Below are 27,428 nucleotides of genomic sequence, written 5' to 3'. Positions count from 1 at the left end.
AGAAAAATTGATTTGGCCAGTTGTGTTGGGATTTGTGGCTGATTTATCCATCTGGTAGGAGGCTGAATATAGCAATCTGCTAACCTGAACTACTAGAAATGGATGCCCAAAGTAAATAATGACACTGGGGAAGCAATAAGGTGGGAGAGAAAAGCTTCCTGAACAATATTCTGTCCCATTCCAGGCTTTCTAATTCCTCTGCCACCTGCTAGAAGGTGTTCTCAGATCCCAACCCTAGCAGGGTACCAGAGGTAGTGAAGGTGGGATTAGTATGGTGTTGGTACAGGTGTAGTACAAGTGCCTTATTCAAGTATGTGCTGCCCTTTCCATTGCTTCTGCAAGAGGGTTGTTACTATTAAACAGCAGTCTGTTGCTAATGCTTAAGTTTGTTAGGACTCTCAGACTTCATGTATTTCACTATGGGGAAAAAAACCTCTTAATGTTAGAGATTTGCATGCAGTGTATGCGTAATCAAAGTGGTGATTTGCATGACTTTTGGAATTTGTTATAAGAAGCCCCTGGAAGAGAGAGCATCCCTGTGGCTCTGTAGGAAACTCAGATACGGATGGAGAAAGGAGTCAGGGTTGGTGCAGGCTGTTGGATGAGCCTTGGTGGAAGAAGTCCTGTTTCAGGTAATTGCAACTGGTAAAAAACAGTCTTGTCCAGATTTTATTGGCTCTGCTGGCTCTTTTGGGGTGACTTTTGTTATCATACATCCATTAAATATAGAGAGTAACTTTTGACTCTCAAAGTGAGAATAGCGAATAGGGAGGGGTGGGAGGCTGGTGGTGATGGTAAAGATGTGTCTCTGAGTTTCCTTTAGCTGAACCAAAGTTGTGTTAAATTCTTCCCTGTGAGCAAATACTTGAGTTTATTTATGGCTCCTGAGTTGGAAAAAGGCCTTCATTTTAGTGAGGCTGAAGAATTATTTCTTTTCTCTCCCACTTGTTTAACTAGCTGTGGCACTGCCTATCGTTTCACTAATAACACTGATAACAGTGTTTTTATCAGTGAACTTAAGAGAAGTCTGAAAATAAATTAATCTCAAAATAAACCAAACTATTCTCCTGTATCTTGTTTTCCAAGTTGGATAGCTTCAGAAATACTCATACATCATGCATGTCTAAATTCTCTGCTCTCTAATGTACTCATCAACATATTCCCTGTATTAAGTCCCAGATTTTAAAATATTTTTTTAAAGGTAACCAAACTGATTTCTGTGTCCCGAGACTTCATGCTCCAATGCTAGACACAGTCTGCAGTGACTTGCAGCTGCGAGGGAATGGGATTCTCTGGTGTTTCAGGTGACCAGGTTGCTGAAGGTATGCAGGTTGAGCCCTGAAGCCAGAGCTGCTGTAGCAGTGTAACACCTTGCCATTGATAGGTGTTCTGCTGCGTCTCCTCATGCTGCAGTCTTCTTGCTGCTGAGGGTCTCCTCTTCTGAGCCTTTGTGTACACACCAATCCAAACCGAGCATGAGGATTAGACAAGAGAATGATGATAAATAACACTGTAAACAGGAAGAAAAAATTGAAGAAGTTCTTAAAACGGGCTGAAAAAGAAGAGTTTGAGTCCTGTGAGGCACTTGAGCAAGCTGGAGGACAAGTGCATGTGCCGAAAGTGAGGAGACGGATTCTTCTGTTCCTTGCAGATGCTGGGGCTTGGAGTAGAGCCTGCTTTTGGCTTTGATTCAGCTCAGCACCTGCCCAGCAGCTCCATATGAAAAGTATCTTGCCTTCGATGTCCTGGTGCAGCTTGCCTTATCTAGGTGGGGTGACCTATGTAATTGGGTGACTTGTCTAGCTGTTTCTAGCCCCACTGAAATGTTAATTTCAATTTGAATCTGTCCCTTCTTTCTCTGGCCAGCTTTCATCTTGCCATTGATTCTTTCCTATTGAGTGCAATTAAGAAGGATGATCCTGTCCTTGGTTAATGATATCTACCAGTGAGTCATGTCTGTACTTAGAAATGAGAGCAGGATATTTCAATTGAGCATAACAGAGATGACAACAGAGACTGACAAACTTGGACTTTCGCTCTTCCTTCCTTTTCACTGGCAACAGTAACATGAGGAGCCCAAGAGAGCTCGCTGCTGGGCAGGTTTTGCCTTTCCCCCATCCACAAAGAAGTCCTTTAGAGTCCAGTGATGTGCTCTTGAAACACTGATTTGCGCTGAGTTCTGTCAGACCATCACAGATGGTTCCGTGACCTCAGTCTGTTCTGTACATGTGTCATTAACACAGCCAAGATCGGGGGAGCAATGGTTCTCTTTGTTTGATGTTCTCAGCCTGCTTGGCCTCCTATAGGAGTCCTGTCCCATCTCAGAGCTGCAGGAGATGGCTGCAGTACAGGGCTGATGGTCTGGCACATCGTGTGGTGCATGCTGCGGAGGGCTGGCATCAATCTTATCCCCTTAATGCACTGATGAACACTGTACAGACTAGTGATGTGAGGCACTGAGGGTCTTAATCAGCCCATCACAGAGCACAGCATCAGTGTGATTATCCAGTGGCTTCGCTCATGACCTCAGTTCAAGAATACTTTTGCTCTTTGGGAAATTGCTCTTTTTGTCTCTGGTCAAACTCATCTCTGAACTGATCCTCTCGGCCATCTGAAGCTTAGCTTTCTGCACCATTTATTTGTTGTCTGTTCTCACTTAAACTGCTGGTTCTGATGATATATGGTTCTCTTAATAGATAAGCAAGCCAGTGTATGTGGTGTAAATGTTTCCTTATAAGTTAGCTTACAAATGAAGGAGTTGTTTCATCAGAATAAACTGAGTTTTCAAAGTGAGATTAACAAAGAGAGGTCTAGCTGAATTACTCTCTAAAGAACTTCACTGTAAAGCTTTTGAATGCCTGACGTATATACGTATATTTAATAATAAATGGTCAAGATTTTTAACTGCTGTAGCAAAATTTGTTCGCCCTTTAATTAAGACTAGGATCTGGATGGTTACAGCCCTTAAAATGATCTGAGGATAATGTGGCCCCATTTGTTTCTTAAACCCTGCCCCTTTACAGGCTGCTTTAACCTGAATCTTGAGACAGTTATGAAAACAAAGGTGTTGGGCCAGTGCGAAATAGCCTGTGGAAAATATAAGTTGAAGAGGGAGTCATGGGTTACAAACTTGTCCACTTTGTAGACGTCGGGATTGAAAGTGGCTGTTCAAGATCCAAGGCAGACATATTTGCATAGTTTCAGTGTTGTTTCAAAAGTATGCATTTAATGCTATGCCCTCTTCCAGGTTATTATTATTATTATTATTATTTTTTGCCAAGTGCTGTTTTTTTTATTGCTTTTCTCTTAAGAAAAGTTTCCAGATACTTATGGCAAAGCACAATTACAGTGTGGTCTGGCAGTACCACTGGGCAGGCAGATCCTGGGGCTGTGTTTCCTATGGAACTGAACCCCAGGGCTACACCCCTGGCACACAGCCTGTGCTTGAGAGGGAAGCTCGATGAACCTAAGAGAAGATCAAAGGAGTGAGTTGTAAGAGATGGTGTAGCCTAAGGCAAGATGTTTACAGCTCGGAACATGAAGTTTGCCTCCAAAAAGCCCTAGCCTTCAAATACTGCTGGTATAAGTCACACTAGGTTTGGAAAGCAGAAAGAGTCCAGTCCTGACTGTGTTGTACATAAATTAGAGCATGGAAGTCTCAGGAGGGTCTCTGTCACTTGCTAGGGATAAAAGTGAGGAAATATCTTGTCAGAACCCTGGCATTGCTTTTTTTTTTTAATTTTTTTTCCCCACTCTGTCTGCCTTTCTTCCTCTTAAAGACTGAAGCTGTTTGAAAACACCCTGCATCATCTGCAATATTTCACTGTCACAGCTGGCATGCCAGGTTTGTCAAGTACCTTCTCTCTAGCCTTTGGTATCTACGACATTTTCTCTAACAACCAGCTCTATTTTGCCACCAGGAATTTTCCTATATCATTTTGGACACTAGAAGCAATATTTGCCAAATGTTTGTACAATCCCCCAAAAGCCCAGGGGCTATTGCACAGCCTCTATGGGCAGCTGGAGCCTCAGTGCTTACCTTGTCCTTCCTCACAGTATCTCTGGGTCAGATAAAGGAGGTAAAGAAACCCGTACTTCTGTGCTCAGCATCACGTGTGCCCGGAATTATCTGCTGGCAGAAATTTAATTTTGTTTCCAGTAATTTGAGGTTATAGATAGGATTACATCTCCCAGTCTGAGAGAGACATTAATCAAGAAATAGGCCTCTTAATCCTCCTTTCAATGTTAATGAAACACTGTAAAAATGCCTTTCACCAGGGGATGTCAAGTATCAGTTGTGCTTTGATTAACATGCTTTTGTGACAGGTTTACTGTTGTACTATGTAGTAAGTTATTCAGCAACCTAATTTAAGCTGTCTGTCAGGAGAAAACAAGTACAAAGAGAGCATTATTTTCTCATTGGAGTTGCAATAACAGGCTTGTGTATCTACAAACATTTTTTTTTAACTGCTGGTTACTCTGCACCTGTTGTGACACTTTAACCTTCAGAGTAACTGGGGAAAGGCTAGATGTGAACACAACCCTGCCGTCTCATGAATGGCAATTAGGAGCGAGATAAGGAATCGGAAATGTTGTTGCAGCTGATGGAAGCTAAGCACTTGCCTTTTTCACAGCAAAGCAGAATTTGGGCCAACTCTGCTGTAATGTAATGATTTAAACCTGGGCCGGCGGAGAGAACCGTGGGTCTGTAATCCTCTCTTCTTTTTCCTCTCCCTGAAATCAAAGCACGTTTTCAGTGCAGGCTTTGTGGTTTGGGTTCTTATCTGCTCAGTTCCTTCTAACGTGGCTTGATTATATTAGATACAAACTTCCTTGTGGAGGAAAGCCAACACCAGGCAGGCTGTTCCCTCTCTTGTTTGCCAAAACCCAATGGTAGTTGCCAAACCCTCCAGAGGAGCTGCATTATTTGTAGAGAGGGATTTTTCTGCTGCTTTTTTAAAACTGACCTTTAAAAAAATATCTCCAAGTTACCTTGAAGCACAAAAAAGCTGTAGCCTGGAGTTTCCCATGCAAAAGCAGCCTCTTCCAACCAACGTGGCACAAAACCACAAAGGCTGCCCTCACCAACCTGGCACCCACCAAGATTTAGTGGTGTGGTTTTCTACGTGACTGGGTGTAATTACACTATCTTGCCATGTAATATGGATTAAAAGCTCCACATTGCACTGTCTTTTGTGTTGGAATGGTCTTTTTCCCTTAGCCAGGTTTACAAATGAATTCAGTTCTGTTTTGAACTGTGCCCGGGAGCTGGAGCACCACACTCCATGGCCTGCTGGAGAGACTGCTGTGAAAGCTGCAGCTTCTCAAGATGGGCTCTATCAAAGCAGCTAGTCCTGTTTGAACAGGGGTGTTTGTTCCTGCAGGGAAAGGCCAGCCTGCTGGTGGACACCTGGGTCTCCCTTCAGCATCCTTAGTCAGGGAGGATTTTGCAGGAAGGCTGTGGCATATCCTTGCCTGTAGAGCTTCCTGTGGCACCTGGCCTGTGCAAGTCTCCAGCCTCCTCCTCCCTCTGCTAATCAGCTAGGAGGGCCCTGTATGTTGTGGTGATCTAGGAGGATGCTCAGGAGCCATTTCTAATATCTTAATGACCATATTAGCACCTCTAATTGTAAGTGACAGGGCAATTAGTCTCAGTATAGCAACTTGAACAATTATGCTTGCCCTACTAAAGTAGCAGAATATTCATTACTGTAATAAGGAAAAAAAAAAATCGTCTCTTGGGATTTGTCCCTCTAGGAGAGGGTTGGCTATTTGCTTTCTATGGAAGTTATTTTGATGTACTGCCGTGTCTCTGCTTTCAGTTTCTTTAGAAATAAAAGGTACAAGATTCTGTGCAGCTCTTGCCAGAAATGGTCAGCTGTCAAACCTATTTATTCCATGAAGTACACTTATGGCAAATGTGCATCTATTCTGCCTCTGACATAATTCACAAGGAAGATCTCTAAGGGTGATGAAGTGACTCAATCTCTATTTTTTTCACCAAGCTGAGGAGTCTTCAGGCTCTTTCACTGAGTCCCAAGATGAAGAACCTACTGAAGTAACCAATATGCATGCATTCAAGGTCAGAAACTGGTCTGGAGATTGTGTCAGGTCTGAAAGCTTATCACTTTTGATGCTACAGCTGTGCTTGTGTAAAAGCAGAGCTGACTTTCTGGAGGAGAGCCAGTCCTTATCAAGACTGCCAAAACCTAAGACAGCGAGGGTAATGACCAGGGACCTGAACCATTGATGTGGCACACTTCTGTATCTTTCCCTTGACTTTCACTGCTATAATGCAAGTGAAGGTACAGGAAGATTAATTTTGGCCTTAAGGTCATTAGTCCTTTGAGTGGAATTTGGGTTTTCCATCAGTCACTTGCAAGAACTGGGCTTGCAATGCTGAAGTAAGCTTTCTTTAGTGCATAGATTTCATTACCTGCTGCTGTCTGCCTCGTTCCTAGTTGACATGGGGTAAGAAGTAATTCTCCAGGTGTGTCAGCTGACATTTCTGAGATATACTTGAGAGACATGTGGGACCACTTTGGAGCTGAGGAGCTGCTCCAGAGGTTGCAGTAGGACTGATGGTGGAGGGTGGTCCTAAAAACAGCCTTGTTTGTCAGCCACCTTTGTGGCTCCCAAACAAGGTGTGTGATGAAGGTAAGGATCTCTCTATACAAGCTTTCTTTTTTTTCCACTGTTAACCAGTGAACATCCTGATACCTTGGATGTGTTGAGTTTGTTGCTGTTACAAAAATAGCTTCACTCATAAGAGAAAGCTGTCATTGCAGATGTGTTTTAGCTCAGTGGAAACATCAGGACTGTGTTTGGGACTGCAGGATCATGACATCTCTTTAAGCACAGTGGGAGACAGATGGGTGAGCTGCCAACTTGATGCAAAAACAATAAGAGCAAATGAGCTTGTTTAAAAATAGAACAATTGCATTTGGAAGGAGGGCTAGAGGGGGGTGAAGTTTAAAGGGACATAATTCTCCCATGATTCTAATCCTGATTTATTTTTTTTATATTAAACAAAGCATGTTGTAATATTGCCTTCATTAGCAACGCAGTGACAAACTGGAGTGTTTCCAAAATGGCTGGCTCCAAACTGCTTTCATACTGACCTGAAATGTCAACTGCTTTTATGTTCTGCTGACCACTGATTGCTTCCAGAGTAACGTTTTCTTCTGCAAAATGAAAGAAGTATCATTTCAGTGTCTGCTGGTGTTTTGGGAAGTATGATACTCATGGGAAATGATAGTGCTTTTTATTTCAAACTTCTCCTTAGTTCCAGTGAAATGAATTGTTAGTCTTGATGTTTTTTCTTTTTTTTCTTTTAATGCTGTGATGGTATGTTTTGTGTAAGCATTGTTATCACTTGGAAGATCCATACTTCACCTTCCTAAAGCCAGCAAATCCTGCTAGTATGTATGCACCTCTAGTTTATTTCCCTTCCTTTGCATGTATGTACACAGAGTTGGGCTTTGATGTAATGCTGCCATCAAACTCTGCAGTCAAACTGTACATCTTTTCTGTGTAGCTATGCTTTCATGCTACAAACACAAATGTGGAGATGTAGTACTTCTGGCAGCACTAGTCATAAGTTCTGTAATCGAATCCCTAATGATATGATGGGAAGAGGTTGGGTTTTTTATGCCCTGCACAAGACTGGAAAATATTCAAGTAAACTTTTATTTTGTGTAACATGACTTTATATTACATGACAATCTCTCGGTCTTTTATAATCAGGAAAATGAACTGGGTGATCTGTAATGTCTCTTCAATTTTTCTGTTTTGAAGACCTGTGTAATTTATTCACATTTCTGTACTATATTTTTCTGCAATTATGATTTGAAAGGGATTCTTCCAAAGAAAAGTGAAGGAAGTAGGTTTATCTTTCTAGAAAGATAAGCAGCCTTGTTATATGCTAAGAATCAGAATAAAGCATACTGACCAAATAAGCCTACTGGATCTACTCCTATAAACAGCAACTAAAAGATCTGTAAAATGTAGGAAACCATATTATTTCTTCAGATACAGATATTTTCTCTGCTGGGAAATCCCAGCTGTTAGGGCAGAATTTGATTGCTTTACTTACTTTCTGCGATAATTGAATTCCAGGAGGAAATGGGTTTGAAAGTGTTGGAAGAGTGTAACCTTAGGAAGGTATCGAACAAATGGGAAACCATCCCTTACATCTTTTTTTTAATCAGCATCCCTGCTTTTTTTTTTTTTTTCCCCCATCTCTTTTCTGAACTCTTTTCTTCCAAGAGAGTGACCATGAGCTAAGAGCAGCCAGGTCAATCTGCATGCTTTCCCAGTACCTTAGTGGCAGACAGATGGGCTCCAACAGCATGGCTTGCTTTGGGTCCATGCCAGCACCTAGTCATGTTCCATTTTAATTCTTCTCTGTCAAGTCCTATTCAACCAAGCTAGGAGATAGAAACAGCGGCTTTCCTAAAAGGAGGAAGGAGAGAGGTGGAAAAGAGAAAGGTCATATTTTTGTAAGAGGCTTTGGATAAACCTCTATTTTGTATCTTAATTTGAACTAAAAGATGAAGCTGCACCACTTTGACTATGATATTGTTCAGTGAAGTCTAACAGCTTTGTCCGTTGAGACCCATTCTCTTTTTACCTGCTGCCTCACAATTTAAAATAAACTCAACTTGTGGAAGGACCAACAGCTTTCATGGGCATTGGGCTGCTGTTTTATTATTATTATTATTTACTTTAGGGCCAGTTCCACTCAATCAGTTACCAAGAAGGGAGTAAAATCACTTGTTTTCTGCAGTGTTGCTATCAGCTTCTAGAAGAATGCTGAAATATCCCAAGAAAAGGAAAAAAACCATCTTTCCGGAGGAGTAGTTGAAGAGCTGAATAGCAGCAGAACAAGAAAAAGTGTAGTTCTATACTTGCTCTGCATGATATTCCTGAATGCTGGGTGGGGAGTAAGAAATTAGTTGAGGTGGATGCTTTGAAGATGAAACCCATAATGTGAAACACAAAAGCAAATCGTCCTTTGATAGCACTGGTAGTGATCTGTATGGAGAAGTAATGCCTGAACCATGAGGGAGTTTCAGCAAAAGGGCTGAAAGGGCCTTATGATGGGGACACCAAAATGAAAATTTTAACGAGTATTATTCTTTTTTCTGGTTAACTTTCCTTTTACAATTATGGGCATGCCTTTATTACTACAATAGTGTTTTGGATCAGAAGCAGCATTTGAGATTTTTGTGATTTCAAATCACTTTGGAACAAAATAGGTGCAACTGTCTTTGTCTCTTGCCAAATTTGGATGGCAGGGAAGGCTCAGCTATTTTTCACCACCCTGCTGTGAAGAAATCTCTCTCAGGAGCAGCTGCTTTTATTATTGTCATAATGCATGGAGTGCAAGCAGTGCTGTGCTGGGGGCTGGTCCTCATGTGCTGAGTTTCAGGAGTGTTTTGCTGCGTCTCCTGGGGTAGCAGCTGAAGCAGTCCTACAGAGATCCTATAGCATTGTGTGTTGGGGAGTAGCAAGGCACGATGCTTCCAGAGGAGAAGGGAGTCCTGATGCGTGAAGCCAGGACTAACTGTGTTTGGAGAAGGAGATGGGCTTCCAAGGGATCTCAGAACAGCCTTGTTTACAAAATGTGCAAGTAACTGAAATACTAGCAACACAACTGAGTCATAGAGAGATGAAAGGGTTTTACAGCTGCTGTGATGATTCTTGTGAATCCACAGGAGTCTGCTTGCTGAGAATTTAATTTCTAACAGCAGAAGAAACAACTCTGACTACAAGTTACAGCTCACGCTTAGCAGAATGCAAGCTTTCTGAATGGTAGCTTTAGTGTGTGGTGCAATGGCAGGAGCTGATCCCAGAGCTTCTGCTGCACCCATGGCAGAGCTCAGCCCCTGCTCTACCTTGGTCTCAGCATATACAAGCTCGTGAGATGCTGTTTCCCTTTCAAATGGATTCCAAAGGACTCTAAACAGCCATCTTAAACATATTCTTAAGAGAAGATATTTGCTCAGCTGTTTCTGCTGATGCTCTCCTGATCTACCCTACAAAAAACACAGGGAGGGCACTAGGAAGAATCGTGCCAAGGAGCAAGAAAACTCTGTAGATGTTTCTGCTCTCTATTCATTCTAAGATGGGAACCCTTTTGTTTAAATGCAATACGGGTGAATGGACTCCCCACGGTGACTGTCCTATTCTGTGTTTTACCACAGTCTACAGATCTGGCAGGAATTTTGTTGGGTTCCCATGTTAAAATATTGGCTGTACTTCACTGAAAAGCCTAATGCTTTAAATTCTGCTTTGATGGCCTCCCACCCCTTGAGACTGCAGGGAGAAATATTCTGGCCAAATAAAGGATCTGTGAAGAGAAGCTTTTTTTTATGACACCTTGTTAGCCCTAAAGACAGTTTTCTGTCTGTAAGTGCAGTGAAGTATGGAAATATTGCTGTGCTCCATGGTGCAATTTTCTGACTGTGATTTTCGTTGATAAAAGCCTTCAGAGAGCACATTTCCCTTCCCACTTATCTGCCATCAAAAGACAACAAATATATGAAAAATTCAGCTGTCATTCTAAACAAAATATAAAATTACTTTGGCTTGATGTTTTAAGCAGCAATAATTTCCATGGCAAAAAAGCTGGAGCTGTTTTCTAAATGCTGTGATGTTTATCTCTAGCTTATTTCATTATGCACAGATCACCTGGTTTAGATATTTCAGTGCAAAGAGGAGATCTCGTGAGTTAAAACCTAACATTTGTCGAATTAAATATTTGAGCTGAGCCCGAAGTTCATTACTTGAATGCTATTTTGCATTGGAGAAAGAAGGATTCTTTCTAACCTGCCAAATGTAGTTATTTAAAGATGATGAAGAAGGCAGGTGTTATTCAATTGGTTGGATGAGAAATGGAAATAGCACATTTGAACTCTTGTGGTATAACCAAATAGATAAAAATAGGTGGAAGTGATCCTGAAATGTGATAATTTGTTTGGGCAAAAGCAGAAGAAATAGGGTGGAAACTTGATATTCCACTTTATTTTTCACAAACTGAAATATGAGATTGGAATTCTTAGGTCTGATGTTACTGGGACTGAATTTCTTTTAGGGGTGTTTCTGAACTATGAAACCACCCAGTATCTGAAAGAGTGTTCCTCTGATTTGGTTCTATTATTTTTTTTAATATGAGTGACATTAGAGATCAAGAGAATTATAACTTTAATCTTTTTCTCAGTTTCTAAATATAGTTATATTAGTGTTTTTTTTTTTAAAGCTGAGCTGACAAAAAAAAAAGAAAGCTGATTGAAAGCAGGTTGTTCATATCTTGGCAAAACAAATCTTTTTCCTTTTGAATCAAACTGAAAGGTCTGTTACTTCGCAAGTTGCCTTAGTCTTTCCTTTCTTCCTCTCCACCTTTTTAAAAAGTTATAAATTATCTTGCCAATCTGAAATGTCAATTCAAAGATCAGTTTAAAACTTCAAACATATTTTAAGGTTCCTAAATTCCAATCGTTGAGTTTGGAAGGGAAATCTGAGACTTCAGTTGGTCAAAGAAGAAAAACTGAAACTCTCACTTTGAAAACATTAAACAAACAAAAAGCACTAGTAAGTTACTGTGTGTCTCACCATCACTGAGTCCTTTATGTTGGAAGGGACCTCTTGAGGTCATTTAACACATGGCTTAGGCAGGCTCAGCTGGAGAAGCTTGCCAGGAACTGAGTCCAGTTGGGTTCTGACTGCCTCTGTGGATAGAGATGACCTTTCACTTTTTCCTGAAAGTATTATCTAGCTTTAATATTAATGCATTAGTAGTTTGTTTTCTCCTGTATAACATCTCTGCAAATCTCTTCAAAAGGGAAAAACAAAAAACACAAAACCCAAGCTCTTAACTCGCTGTTACTCATTTCCCAAAAGATGCTGCCATTTGCCCAACCTTGTTTTTTGTTATTGTTGATGTATGCAACATTCTCCTGAGAAGAACCATAGCATCTTCTGGTTTCATACAAAGAAGTCTGACTTCCTCTTGTAGATTGAAAGAAATAGAATATCCGGAATGCAGGTACGTGAGATTGAATTAAATTATTCTAATTCAGCTGAGAAAGTGAATGTTCAGCATTCTACTGTGTATAAAGATATTGCTGTTTCATAGTGGCAGAGATTATTGACCTTCATGTGCAAGTGACATAGCTAGTTATTCTGCTCTGCTCTTGCATTGACAGTGCTGAGTTCTCACTGCTGAAAGGACCATGGATTTCAGTTTCTCTTGAGCTTGGGTCAGAGATTTTTTGATGTGTTTGATCCACAAGCACATCAAATTTGTAGGTGTGGTAACCCATTGCCCACTCTGAAAGACAAGCTCTCTCATCTGTTGGATCTTGTTCCTCACTTCCCTTTGGCCACTTGGGCTTCCAGACCATTTTCACCTCAATGTCTACATGGTTGTGGCAGTGTTGGTGTCTTAGTTGTATCGCACATGGTAATGCAGCAAAGGAAATTTTGTACAGAGTTATTCTTCTTTTCCTGGGGGGCAAGAGCTGGAGAAGCAGGGAAGACCTCCAGTGCCATTTCACTCCAGTCATCTTGACTGCAGGTTCATGAATGATCTATTATGTGGCCTTAAAATGTTTCTGATGCTGGCTTAGGGCCTGAAGCTTGCTTCATGCTGCCTGGGTGGAGCTTTCCCATTAATAGTAACATGGAAATATGCTGAAGCATGTGAAGTTTCAAGTACAGAAAGTTCCCTGATAAATTCAGTGAGTTTGAGGAATTACCAGAAAGTAGACTTCATTAAGAGTTGCTTTTCTATGTGTATGACAGAGAGAAATTGCAGCCAGTGATGTCTTTGCTGAAAAGACTCCATTAGATTACCATTAGATGCTAATAATATATCATAATTATTTTTATAGGGTTAAGCTTGTCTCTTTCCTCATCCACCTGCCTTGCAGAGATAACCTCTAAGAATACCCTGAAGGACTGTCAGACTGCAATTCAAATGCTTTTTCCCTAGCTAAATTTTCAAAACAATTCATTACCTATAAAAGATTGTTGAGAATGCAGAGATAGGGCTCTTTTCTCTCCAATTTACATTCTCATATAACTCTACTCAGTGCTTAACCAGATTCTGGAATAATTTGATTTTTCTTTCATTATTACTATGCAAAGATATTCTACGTATTAGTGAAAACCCATTCATTCTTCAGAACACATCTAATTTGCTGTGAGCTACACAAACACTTGACTGTACTTAAAGAATTGCTATTCACGGTTGTGTCACATACTTCATTTAAAATATCAATTTTATTTAGTGCATATGGCATGGTTTTCAAAAGCTTGAGCCTTAGTAGTGCATATTTTTACTAAAAATGAATACATGATCTTAATGCTAAGATGTATGTTTACGTAGGTGCATGTACTGTTGGAAGTGTGCTAAAGGCTGGTGCTTTGTACTTTTCTCATAAGCTTTGCTTGGAAGTGAAGCCTATCAGTGAATCTGTCAGGTCAAGTGGCAGCAGCTGCTGCCTGACCTTTACTGCAAGTGAGTCAGATGATTTTAATTGTAGAGTTGAGCACCGCTGCTGTATTAAATATGAACGGCAGTGTAGCTGACTTGACTAAGCTTCACCAAGTCTTGATTTATTTTTATTTCCCCTTTCCTTCAAATCCTGCCTCTGTAAGCTAAGTGCTCCCATGTAATCCAGTTCTCTGATGAAGGAGGTGCTCTGCAATGCCAAAGGCAGATTCACACCTGAGGATTTTATACAAACATCTAAAAAGCCCCAACTGTTCATAAAAAACAAAGTTCACAATTTGCTTCATTTCTGGTGTTTATTTTCGATATGAAGTAAGCTGGCATAGCTTCACTGATGGTATGGGAACCTGTTGGATGGTTTTTCTTCATAAAGGCATAAAAAGTGTTTAAGATAATTGTTTCCCTAAAGGGTCTGTGAAAGAGACATCCAGGCAGAGGGAAGAAACCCCATAAATACCCCCCCAGTAAAATCAACCAGTGGAAAAAATCACTAGAAGAATGAAAGTTGAGCAACTGACATCAGCAAACAAAATACCTCATGTGTGCAAGTCTCATTCCACAGTTCATTGCCCATTGCTTAAAAATTCTTAGCTAACAGTTGGAAAATGGACAAAAAAGGGGTAGAAAAGGACAAGGGCAATGTTAGCAAAAGCTAGGGTACGTTGTGTAGCCAATCAGTAATTGCTGCAATTGGAGCTCATTGCCTGCTTCGCACTTAATGTCTTGGCCTTTTCGGGATGAGTTTTAATAATACCAGTGTTTATACCTAGTGTTTTAAGAAAACCTCAGCAGTTGTTATCTTTGTTGAATCTTGTGATGTCCCAAAGTGATGCTGTTCTCCTCTTGCTGTTGATTACTAGTTTGGACAGGAGGCAAAAGTGCAGAGCATGGGTGGCCAGCTCGATTGAAGCTGTAAATCCTATTCCAAATTCTTCATGTCACCAAGGGTTGTCAGACACTTATAACATGCCGCTGGGCTACCCAAGAAGGGAGAGTGCCAGGAATAACTCTGAAGCCCAATTGCCTTGTGTCAGATTGGTCATGGGCTGAATGTTACCCTGAATTCCAAGCAATCTAGCTATGCTGGCCTCAGCGCCTGCTGTGTCCCTGTTCTGGCTGTCCTGCAGATTCTTCAGCAGCACAGACTTATGCTACATAGATAGGGGTGTGCTCAGGCTGAGAGCTGTGTGTCATTTGTATTGGATGTTACTAGCCATAGAATGGCTGAGGCTGCAAAGCTCCTCTGGAGATCACCTAGTCAATAGGCAATTGCTCACAGTGATAAGATTCCTCTTAGCCTTTTCTCCAGGCTGGAGAGTGTCTACCTTCCTTGTATGACAGATGCACCAATTCCTTCATCATCTTCATGGCTCTTGCACTGAAGGTCCATGTTCCTCTGTTAATGAGGAACCCACACACACATTGCTACATGTGTCCCAGCAGTGATGAACAGAGGAGAAAAATCTTCTCTCCACCTGCTGGCAGTGTGCTGCCTAATGCAGTCTAGGATGCTGTTGATCTTTGCCACGAGGGTGTATTGCTATGCTTTTGGTGGCTGCATTCTGATGAACTGCTAGCACGTTCCCTGGTACCACCAACATTGAACTGGAAAACTTGTTAGATAAAATGCCCTACTTGAAGGAGACTGAAAGGCTAAATGCTTTCAGCAGCCCCACTCTTGCATGCTGCATTTGTTCCAGGTTGCAGGATACAGAGCTGCTATTAGCTCTGCTTGCGGGGGAGATTTGTTACAATCTATGGTCTCTCTGGTAGAGTTTTCATAGGTGATGCTGAGAATGCCTCACTGATAAAGGATGGCTTGTACTTAGATTGCATTAGAAAGTAGTGTGTGCTTTTTGCTGATGTTTTCCTTTTATTTCTATTCTATTTCTCTGTTTTCTTCCATCAGTTTCCCCAATTAAGAGCAACAAATTGAGCTGCACTGAGCATTTGCAGTGGGAGCAATAATATTTGCAGTCCCGCAGAAAGAAATGTTTTCCCACATTTCCTTTAAAATCGCTAGACAAAAATGATTTGTGTGCTCTAAAATAAGGGTGGAGCGGAGACCTTGGAGTGATAATGCTACAAAGACCTTATTCTTTGTCTGTTTCAAAACATCGATTTCTTGAGGGAAGGAGATCATCAGCAAAAGAAAACAAAAACCTCACATGCTGGGGTGGGCCCATTAGAGGACTGCAGGTTCATTAGTCCTGCTAAATATGATACTGCATGTAAAGTCAAAAAAGCAAAGTGAGGTCTGGCAAACTTGGCAGGGAATCAGCCAAGATCTGTTACATTATCTTTCACATGGCTTGTTAGCGATGACACTAATTGAAGGCTGGGCTGTCTTTTTTTGCTGACTGTCTCCGAGAGGGCCATTTTAATTTCACTCGATTATGTTGTCTTATTGTGAGAAGCAAGATTTGTGGAAACTCTTATCAGTGAGCCCTTGGCTGCCTAAAAGTTCACTTAGCAGCTGGATAGTTTCTGTTAATAACTGGGCTGACCCATTTTTCATTTCTAAATAAACTTAATCTGTGGCTACTGTGATGCTACACCTCAGTTATGTATTGCCAGATTTCTTTATCTTATAAATCTCTGTTTACTGGGCACGTTAAACTCATTTAAACATTAGAAGTGCTACAACTCCTACTGTCCCCTGAACGAAATTCATTAGAGCAAGCATGTCCACACCTGAGGGTTGCTGAAGAGTGGGAGAAAGTGCTGTTGAAGGGGCAAGACTGTACTATAGTAGACTTGTATGGGCAGAACACTTGGATAAGAGTGTTTTGTTTTTTTTTTCCCCACTGCTTTTATCAACATTATTTGTAATTTTCTTGCTCTATCTCTGTACTCCCCTTGGCAAACACTCAGCTGTGCAATAAGGAACTGACTTTTGGTTCCCAGATGGAAGTGGAAAGATCTGATGTTAGTTAGGGGACAAATGGTCCCACTAAAGAGCTTGCTAAAGAGAAAAAAAAAACAAAAAAAATCTCTCTCCAATTGTGAAACAAATTAACTATTAGAAACAGCCAGCTGGATGTACCTCTCTGGGGCTGATGACCAGAGAGACTTAAAAGTCCATTAAGCTAATGTTTAAATGCATTCTCTGCACGTAGTGTGCACAGAGGAACTGTCCTCACAAGCTGAGCTGTGGCAAGGTCCTCAGTTTCCATCAGGAAGGGGATTTACATCACCAAGAAAACATTTGGTGATTATGACTACCAACCATGTTAATCTTCAGCTTGAATTAAAAGTCACTGACAAGTTGCTTTGGGATTTGTGTGGCTATGCAAGGGAAAAGAGCCAGAACGAGAATTTCTGAGCTGAGTACGTGTGCCAGTGAGGGATCGTCCTTTTCCTCTGTTGGCTGCTGATGCATCATAAAGAACTGGGGCTTTGCAAGAAAAATTCTGCCCTTTTGCTTCATGAGAAGTGCAGTGTGGCTGGGAATCTGCTTTTGTGTGCTCAACAGAGAGAAGGAGGCAGGTCGCTGCTGATTTGCCCACGTGGCACAGCTGGCAGTGCTGTCTGCAGGTGCAAGGGCCTCCACAGTTCTCATGGGAACATGTTTGCAAATGGCTGCTGCCTGTGGAGATGCCCCTTTCATCTAAAGGTCACTGGCTGACCTGCTCTGAGCCGGGTGCCTGCCTCTCCCCACCACTGCTGGGACACCCACCCCAACAGGACCATGCTGGGTGCTGCCTTCTGCTGCCTGAATGTCTCCTCCATGGCCATGGCAGGCTGTGCCCAGTGCTGTGCCCAGAGATGTGCAGAAGCAGAGGCAGCCAGTTTGTCCCTTGAGCCATATAGTGATGCTTTCCTTAGCTATTGACTGTAATGTCTCACTGAAAAAAATCAACTGCTTCTGGGTAATCCAAAAAGAGTAATGAGTTATTAGTGCCAGAAGCAGGGTAATTACAATGAAAGTAAGGTGTTGCCTTGAAAAGTTACCAAAACAACAGAAATTCCTGCCTGGAAATGGCAGACAATGTAGAAGTAAATGCCAATATAGGATGTTCAAGGCTAAGGAGATAAGTCTGCAGTGGTCTGTCTTATGTTTTGTCCTGGTGTTTGCAGCACGTTATGGTTACTGAATCAAGCTGGGATTTTAAAAGTAAAATTGAACCTTCTAACCTGAAACCTCAAATCCTTTTCTGATGATTTTTGTAACTGAAAAGCGGAAATGGTCTTCAATAATTCAGAAAACATTTAATGATCAAAGCTGCAATTAAAAGCACGGTGAGTCATCTTGCAGTTGTCCTTGTGTTAAAAAGCACAGGCTGTGCAAGACATGTCTTTGTCATTGTCGTGATCGTGATGGCTGCTTTTGCTCAAAGAGGTTATGGGAGCTGCTATTACTTCCAGCTTTGTAAGGAATCTGTGTCTGCAGAACTGTGTTTACAGAGCAGAAGAAAAGGCAATAGCAGCGGCTCCCCCATTTGAGTATCTTATTTAGCAGCTTTGTCTGCAGCATCTGAATTGATGATAGTGCTTTTCATTACTTTTTGTCTTCTTCCAAAGTCTCAGTAGGAGCCTTGATATTTTTTTTTTCCCAGTTTACACTAACAAATATAGAACTGAACTTCAGAATACATTTTTTTTTGCTTCCTGCAGCATGCACTAACAATGAAATATTTAACTAAACATCTCACAGCGTACACATTCTCCCAAATTAAAATTGCAAAAGACAAGGAAATGAAGATAAAAATATCCGACCAGGCTATTTCACAGAAACCCTCAGCAGCAATCTGTTTTTTCCCTTTAAATCCTGTTGCTTTATACAAATTGATTTAAAAAAAAAAAAGAAAAAAAGAGAAAAAAAAAAAGTGATAAATACAATTTGGTTTTGGTATAAGAGAAAACTCCTATGGAGATATGTTCCTAAAAATGTTTAGCCTGTCATATGGGAAAAAACAGCTAAAAGAAAGCAACAGAATTTGTAACTCTCTACCACAAAAATACAGTAAGTTTTGTGTTCTGCTACAAGTCTTGTTTTCCTGGTTCCCCAGTTCTCTTCCTATTATAAGTGAGGTATCTTCATCCTTTATTTTCTGATTCTCATGACAGCTGCAGTCAGCATTCACACTGCAGCATGCTAGAATGTAATTGCTTGCTTTAAAAAAAAAAAAAATCATTATTTTAACCCTCTCTTAAAGATTTATTGGTGAAACAAACATTTTGGTTTGCTATTTTTGACATCAACTGCCTCGAGTCATTGTCAGGTAGCTGTAAATCAACACCAGCTTCTATAAGATTCCCAAAAACATAATCTAACGTAGCATATTCCAATCAATTCAATTGGTAATTTTTTTCCAGCTTTATGTAAGGAGACCTGCTCTGTATTTGGAGAGGCAAATCATGTTACCTGTTTTACCAAGTCTTGCAAACAAGCAAATTCAGACATCTTATGAGTCAAATCCTCTGCAGTCACTTTATCTTTTTAGTTCACACAATGCACCTGTGGAAAACGCTCTTAAATTCTTCCAGTTCTCTTCTACAAAAAGGAGAGTAAAGCAATTGACCGATGTTAAAGGAGTTCATGAGGAGTTCTGAGAATTCTTAATGTGCCTTTGTTTTTTCCATGAATCTCTGCCATGCTCTGTGTTGTTGGTCTCTTCTCTAAATTTAGCCACCTCAGACATTCCAAAACCTCTCCACAAATTTCCTGTGATAGCTGTGTCTGAGCCACTCCATGCAAGTGGAGGTGGCTGTATTACTAGATATCATTTTCAGAGGGTAACTTCAGTGTTGATGAGAACTGAATATGTGACAATGGAGAGGAGGAAGACCATTAAGACTCAAATGCCAAAAGCTGTGGCTAAAAATTGGCTCCATTGTATTTGCTTTTTATGTGCATTCAAAAGAGGAGGAACACATCCTTTAATATCAAATCCAGCAATCTAAGTTGAGAGGGAAGTAATTATACATGAAAGGAATATAGTCTTTTGTAATAAGGTTTTTAAAGTATCAGTTTCATTCTACCATAATATTTTTATGATTAGATTTACCTTCTAATATTTTAATGACTTTAATAAGAAGTAAGGAAGTTCTTTGTAGCTTATCTTATAAGACTGTCTAGGACATTGCACTAAATGAGGTTTATAATTCAGTTTATAATTCAATATATCCACATCTGCATCTTTAATAACACCTAACATTCAATCTTTATTGTACCACTTGAATAAAAAGTTCTAAAATTAAGCCTGCTGCAGCTTAATCTAATAATAAACACACATGACATTTTGTACAAAATTTATGCCTGATCAGCATGGTGCACTCTTATGGTTGTATCAGACCTAGCAAAACAGATTTTATTCAGCCAAAGGTAGATGGTGATATTCACATACCAGTGATACACTTTGAAGAGCCACAAAGATCATTCCCCTGGAAGAAAGAAGTGGCAAGCTCAGGTTCAGATCCTTGTAGTCAGAGCAGCACGTACACAGACCTTTACTGATGTGGGGTGGTCCAGACCCTCTTACTTCAGAAAAGTAGTTTTGGTGCCTTCTATGGGAGTATCAGCAGCCAGAATAAGGAGGCTGCTCCTGCAGAGCCCTTTGTAGATTCAGAGTTTTACTTGTGATCTATGAATTGGTGGTGGTTCCCTTCAGAGGTGGAAAAACTGTTTTGTAATCAGGTGTGATGCTTTGTGGGCTATGACAGTTCTGTCACAGTGAAATCAAGATTTCTTTATGATGAAAATGAGATAAAGCAGGAGCGATGATATAAGATGCAGAGAAAATGTTTTGGAGAAGACTCAGTTTTAGAATAATCTTTAACCTACTTGGGTGAAATGATGGTTTTATGAAAACTAAACAATTATTTACTAATAATCTTAATCTGACAATTTATCCTCGGGCCAGCTACACTCAAAATTATTGTTTTGATTTCTTACAGGTGCAGAAATTAGCAACAAAATCAGCGAAAACTAGAGCCTGTGCTAGACCTCGATTCAAGATGTATGACAACCTCCCTGCACTTAAAGGACTCTGGTTCTGGTCCTTACTTGCAGAGTGGCTAAGGTCTGTTTCCTTTTAAATGCATTTTGAAGCAGATATGGCAAGTAATAGAGCATCACGTCCATGTGAGATGCCTTTGTGATATTCACAGGAAGTCCCACTCACAAATAAAAAGACTGTTCTTCACTAGGATCAAATTAGAATTATTTGACATCAGCTGGGTCAGGATGTGGAGCTTTGATCGGAGGAGATGAAAGATGGGTGAAAACTCTGCTGGGCCATAGAGTCCCCTGCTGAAACTGAAACTTCATGCTACAACTGGGCCTCATCTGACTTTAATTAAATAAGGGAAGATCAAAGCCTACAAATCTCCCTGATCTATATCAGCACAGCAAATTAAAGGTAAAATTTTTCTGTATCTTTCTGTTCCTTTGAAGTCAATAGTGAACTTTGTGCTATGCACGAGAACACAATGAATGCTGTTCGGGTAGCTGCAGGTTTACAATAATTTTGAAGTCATGTTTATGCAAGAGGAGAGAGGAAAGCCACTTCTTGAAATGATGCCCTCACAGCTGTTGGGCCCCACTCCTCCCCCAGATTGATTTTATCTTTGGGATTTGCTTTGCCTTACAATGATGCTAGGGGCACAATTACATCTAATATGTCAGGATAACTATGGTCTTTGTTTTCCTTCAGCTATAAATCACAAAGTATTCTCCTTTCGTATGACTGCTTCCCCTCCTGCCTCCCTTGCATACTGGTGATATGAGCTGGAGACTTGGTTGATAAAAGCATCCTGACCTGAAGCAGCTGGAAATAGGCAGTAAAATCATGCAAACCCACTGTCAGCCCTCATCTATTTTTGTTTGATTGGTATCTGATTGTGATTGAAAAGCTCACTCCCCTGGTTAGCTACCTTGAGGCCAACCTTGAAAATATGTCACATTTGGCTACTTGATAGCATCTCAAGCAGAATGTTGGATCCAGAGTGCACACAGTGCAAAAAAATAGAAAGCTGGCATCTTGCTACGTTGCACAGCAAAGGAAAAGCAACATGGAAAGAATCTGACAGACATGCAGAGAAATGGAAGTGCTGCAAGGCAGAGAGAGGAGTCAGTACACATGCATTAGCGGCTCCGGGCAAGACAAAAGAGTAACTTCCCAGGGGTTCAGGCTGGTTCCATATCTAGGTGTTGTTGCAGGTTACAACATCCCTTGTCTGCAGTAACGATCTGCATAAGGATGACTTAGGAGGGCAGAAATCAGAATAATTCCTGGAGTTATCAGGATTTTATTTGCTGGGATTATTGTAAGGTTATGGAGGAGCTGGAGAGCATGTTTGTAATGCAGCCATAACATGGCTGCACAGAATTCTTATATTAGATAGGAGAAATAAAATAACTAGTGATTATGTTGAATAAAAGTCAAAAGAAGTGAGTGACAGTGATGGGTCTGTGAAGGGGGAGAGCATTGGTTATATAGATTTCCATTTCTGTTATCTGACTGACAGCTACGAATAACTGTGAGGCCAAAAGATGCAGATTTCCAAGTCCTACCTTCCTGAAATGAAGGGAGGGGTGCCTTCAGAGGTTGAGTAGCTGAGGCAGACAGAAACAAACTGTGGTGATGCCTCTAGAAAACAGAGTTAGGGAAGGCAATGTGCCTGCTAAACAAAGTGACACTCCGGTATGGAGAATGGCAATGGCAAATTGGTGAGAGAGCAGCCTTCTTTCATGTGCACTGAAAATACAGATAAGAGATAGACTGTGTCATCGAAGGAATAAGAGATTCTGGTACTACACATTGGTACTACACAAACTGTGCTTTGACTTTGGGTCAATGTTCAGTATTTGATGCTGGCTTGCATGTGAGTTGCTCTAAAAATAGAATTGATACAAAATATGAAGTGAGAAGATTGTGAGGAGATAATCAGAAAGGCCTAAATACAGCTCTCGCAACAGATAAAGAAATTAATAAAACAGAAATTGATATTTAAATTGCTTGCTTTTTCAAAAAAAAACTTATCAGCATTCATCTATCAGCTCCTTCTCTGGGTTTATCCCAGCACAGCTCCCCTTGGACACTTGGTGAGACCCTGGTACTGCACACATTCTTTCTGGCTGACCATGCACATGGTCTGAGTTCTGCAGTAAAGGACCAATTTTTATTAGTGGATACACTGAAATCATTGCACTGTGTGAGCAGATGGAGCTGGTGGAAGGAGATCTGTGTTAAGTACACAGGAGAGATCAGGTTCTGGAAGGCAGGTGGGACTTGCCACTCATTTGACTCTGGAGCACCTATCAGCTCAAATGTGACCTTCCTTCTTGGTGGTACAGGCAGCCAGCAAAGTAATGGGAAAGAGGAACCTGGATGGAAACTGAAATGTATTCTTTCTATGACTATAAGTGGTTAATGTCAATAGAAAGGCACTCTGTGCAAAACAGGAGCGAGGTTGTCGGAAGCACTCAGTGCGTGCGTAGACTGAGTGGCAGAACAAGGCCACTTCATATTGCTCTGAGAACCATACCAATTCTTCAGGTTAGTATGGAAGAAAAGTTCATTACTTGCTTGAGCAATTTATGTACGTTCTGGGTAAAGTAGTACCTACAGCCCAGAGCAGTTCCCTATCTGCCCACCAGAAGTGTCCCAGCCTGCTGCTCTCCCACCCCACAAAGCACCGGCTGTTCATTTTTAGTGCTTTGTCGTTTTTAGCTAATAGGTGCAAAAAAAGAAACAATGAACTAAAGGTTCCAAATGGCTGTCAGTAAATTTATTTTGCAGTTAACAGCCTTTGTAATGCACGGACTAACTTTATCTCATTTCTCTGTGGGTGTGCTGGGATAATTGCTCGAGTACTTTGTTAAAAAGAAAAGCTCTCCACATTTCCATTAACTCTCTGCATGGTGTCTGTTTCACTTGACTGCACTAGGTACCATTTACAGTTCAATTTCACAGTCATGATGGACTGAAACGTATCAACCTGCTTTCTCTCCACTCCACTAATCACATGCATTAATAAACAGGGAGATTCATAAGAACTGTTACTCTTGTTTTTCTTTCCTAAGTCCATTTTTGTGAATTAAATCATGGGCATTTTTTTCCTATAAAGTCCAAACTGCCAGAGGAATAAATAAGCACTGTCTTATTCAGTAGGGTGCAATAAGTTACTATTTTAGGAAAGCAAGCCAGGCGTACAGAAGTTACTGCAAATGAGAAGACAAAAAAATCCAGCAACAAAGAACAGCATTGTGTGATGTCAATCTACAGTATGCATGTGTTTATATAATCGCATTGGAATTTTCTTTGAACTTTAGCCTGGAAAATTTACTTACTGGGGGAGGGGGAAGGGGAAAGGATTTGAGTGCCTAAGCACCAAAATAGCTAGGACAAAGTAGTGAAACTGTGGTTGGTTGTACAGCAGAACCACGTGAAAATGCAAAGAATCCCTTTTGTAACGGGCAGAAACAAGTAAGCCACTTGGTCATTACAGTATGAAACAAGTACACAGGCCACAGGAAATGCTGTGTTGCCCGCATTCCTCCCTTGTTGTTTTTCCAAGGTGGTTAATTTTTGCCTTTTAAAGGAATTTCTTTTGGACGTGACTTGTTCTTGCTCTGGTTTAATCATACCAGTTCTCTGTAGGAAAAAGAAAGAGCAGTGCTAAGTACTGTTACATGAGATAAAACACGGGTAAGAGATTAGAACACCAAGGACTGTCTTTTTTCCTGTGGCTTCTTTGGTGAAGCAGAAAGAAAAAAGCCCACATATCTGACCTGTCACAGAATTTGTTAGCTCTCATTCATGCTGGTTGAGTCCCGAGTACTGTGCTGCTCCCCACTTAACTTGTACTCTCTGCTTGTGTTGCTGTCTGGCTCCAAGTAAAAATGGATGCGGCAGTGTTTCTCTGTTGAAGGTAAATAAGAGAAATGTTCTGAATGCCTAACAGCATTTTTAAATATTCTCTGTTTTCAGCAATGTTTTTGGGGTTAACTTGGCTAGAATAACAAAAGATCTTAACACTCTGGTCACTGAACTGTGTATTTAGAAAATCATGCTTTTTTTGCTGATGACCTGAAAGTGGATCCCTTTTCAAAACCTCACCCAGAAATATTTGATAGAGTTGAATGCCTAGTTTATGCATCTTAGGGCATGTTAGTTGACAGTGGCCATATCTTTGATCATACATGATGTATTTTTCAGTCATTCAGCTCTAGAAAAATCTTTCTATAAACAACAAAGGGTCTGTCTTTAAAAGATATCCGTGATGGACTGCTGAGTTTTTCATCTCTTTTTGTAAAGCAAAACATACTTTAACCCTCAGGATTTAATCACTGGTGTCAGACAGCTTTGCAGCCTCTCTTTCTCTTCCTTTTAAGTGTTGACTTCCCAGTGTACTTTTTTTTTAGAACAGATAATAGTTGGGGTTGTATCTTCTGCTTAGATAAACATTACAAAATTATTTTTTTCTCTTAGTAACCACCTTGTCCTAAAAGGCAGTTGGATGACTTCTCTTATGAACCACCTGCAGTGTAAAACAGCAGTGTGATTCATCTTCAGTCTTAGCTACTGCAATAATAAAGCCTTTTCCAGTCAGTCACTAGGTAGTTTAATTACAGTATTTGAGCTGAAAAACATAAGGATGTAGAAGCATCCTCTGTAAGTGACTCACACAGTGTTTGGAAATTCACAATAGCAGTGGGCCTTTGCTTTAAAGTTTACTCTTAAGTTTACTCTAAAGTCTACTCTTCTCTTCCATGATTTATCTGTTTGTTTTTTTTTTTAATCAAGTGCTGTTAGAAAGGAGATTGCAGCAAGGAGGTGTTGGTCTCTTTGCTAAAGTGGTAAGTGATAGGACATGAAGAAATGTTCTCAAATTGTGCCAGGGGAGGTTTAGGCTGGACATTAGGAAGAATTTCTTCATGGTAAGGAATTGGAGTGAGCAGCTCAGGGCAGTAATGGAGTTGCCATCTGTGGAGGTATTTAAGAGATGTGTGTATGTGGCTCTTAGGGACACGGTTAAGTGACAGGACTTGGTAGGTCAGACTGGTGGCTGGACTTGATGATCTTGAAGATTTTTTCCTACCTACTTTCTTCCTTTGTGATATGAAGATCGAAGAGAAAGATACAGTAGGAAGGCATTAGGTCACTCCCTTCTGTGCGGCTGCAAAACGTGTGATGAGATGAAGTGGATGAGAGAAACATGCTGCTCTTGTCTATCAACTGTTTCCCTAGCAAGAAGATCTGTCTGTGCGTGAATGCTCTCTGTGAACACTGCAAAGACACACTGAGAATAGGAAGCTGCTCGTTGAAAAATTGTATCCACGCTTCTAGCAGCTGCAGAGGTCTATACTGAATGCCTCAGTCTCTTGCTGTCAGGAGAATTCACTGAAATTCTCCTGACCCACTACATAAGGTGATCAAATATAAGATGGGAAATGATGAAAAGACTGTGTAAATGCACAGTGGCTGTTTTTCTTCTGGGCAATAGTCTGAATCCATGAATGATTAATGTGTTCAGCTCTCTCGGAACAGCAGATTCTCTGTGCTCCTCTTTGGAGCCTGGGCTTTGCAGAGACCTGCAGGAGTGAGCTGAGCCTTCCTGGCCCCAGGGTGCACTGGCTCAAGTCCATGGCTCCGTGACACTGCATTTTATTTTATACGCTGGCAAGCTCAGGGCAGATGCTGCTGAGCTGGTTTGTGTACTTCTGATTTGGATTTAGATTTTACTTTAGATTTGGATATGAAGCGTGTCTATTAACACAATAGCAACAACAGAAATAAAATAAGGCATCTGTGTTATCCGCCCTTTTTATTCCATATGATACACTATCATTTAGTTGAAGTCATTTCTGCAGTCAATGACTTTACTTGCTTCTCTCATAATTCCAACCTGCTGAGTTTCTTCAATTATAATTTTTAATAGATCTGACCGTATAGATCCTGTAATATTTTTAATTCACCTGCAGTAGGTAGCAATGGGTATAATCCTTCTCTTTCCAGTATCTTCATAATTCCCACTCTTGACCTGGAGTCCTCAGAGCCTGCAGGGTTTTGGGATACCTGGACCTACAGTTTTTATTGACCTCTAAAAATTCCCAGATTGAGTTTCACGTTCTCCTTATCTCCTTTTTCAGTTGCTTCTATAATCCATGCTATGAGGTCAATTTTACTTATCTATCAATGCAACTCATACAGCTCATTTATTCTTCTATCTTCCTTTTGAACCACAGCCCTTATTAGGCTAAAGCCAAGCAGTTTCAGGGAAAAGGAGAAATAAATCTGGGCATAGCATGTCTCCTTGTCTTACTTCAGTAGTCATCCTTAACCACTTCATCATCACCTTGCTTGCTGTCGCCACATGCACTGACTTGCCGTAGATGTTTTCTGTCAGCCTGATCGATCTCTGGGGATGTCACATGTTTGCAGAATTCACCACAACACGTTGTGTGCTGCTGCCAGAATAAGCTCAAATTTTGTGAAATTATTATAGCAGGTTCAGCTGGTCTGTGCAGAATTGTCTGAGATCTGTCTTGACACTCTATACTGATATGTTTTTCTGGAGTACTGCCCTAAACATAGCCTGTTCAACTGCAGGTGTTTCATCCATTTTTCCCCAGTACCTGTCTTACTTCTCATCCTTAACTCTGCTTTTATTTACATTTATTGATGGATTACTTCGTACAGCACCTTTGCTGCAGATTCCTTACTAGTAGCATATCTTTCCAGTGCCATTTTATCCACCTGTTTCTCTTTCAAACTTTCTTCCAAGACTTTTAGGCTTTGATTTCTTTGTCTGGAGAGAAAGGAAAAACCAACACGACAAAGAACATAACACAAAGAAAACCCAAAGAACTTTGCACCTGCTCTGGTATTTGTGCCAGGAGGCTTCTCCAGGGCTCTTTCATCTGCTGTGCTCTGGGTTTTTGAGATACTCTTTCCAATGA

At 40.7% G+C, this 27,428-nt stretch overlaps 1 protein-coding gene and 1 long non-coding RNA gene across 3 annotated transcripts in view; one reads left to right on the top strand and one right to left on the bottom strand.

The window, feature by feature from the left end:
- Positions 1–2,876, top strand: part of LOC125692916 (uncharacterized) — a 29,629-nt gene extending 26,753 nt beyond the window's left edge. Inside the window, exons 6-7 of one of the 2 annotated variants that reach the window (XR_007376926.1) lie at positions 516–632; positions 1,202–2,876. This is a non-coding gene — a long non-coding RNA (uncharacterized LOC125692916). Of the gene's footprint in view, positions 1–512; positions 633–1,201 lie in introns of both variants that reach the window. The other variant, XR_007376925.1, reaches the window with a different exon arrangement.
- Positions 1–27,428, bottom strand: part of INPP5F (inositol polyphosphate-5-phosphatase F) — a 949,391-nt gene that overhangs the window by 436,872 nt on the left and 485,091 nt on the right. The gene's annotated exons all lie outside the window — the stretch shown is intronic.

This window comes from Lagopus muta, chromosome 5, assembly GCF_023343835.1.
Source record: "Lagopus muta isolate bLagMut1 chromosome 5, bLagMut1 primary, whole genome shotgun sequence".
NCBI classification, from domain to species: domain Eukaryota; kingdom Metazoa; phylum Chordata; class Aves; order Galliformes; family Phasianidae; genus Lagopus; species Lagopus muta.
This window is presented reverse-complemented; position numbering and strand designations above follow the sequence as displayed.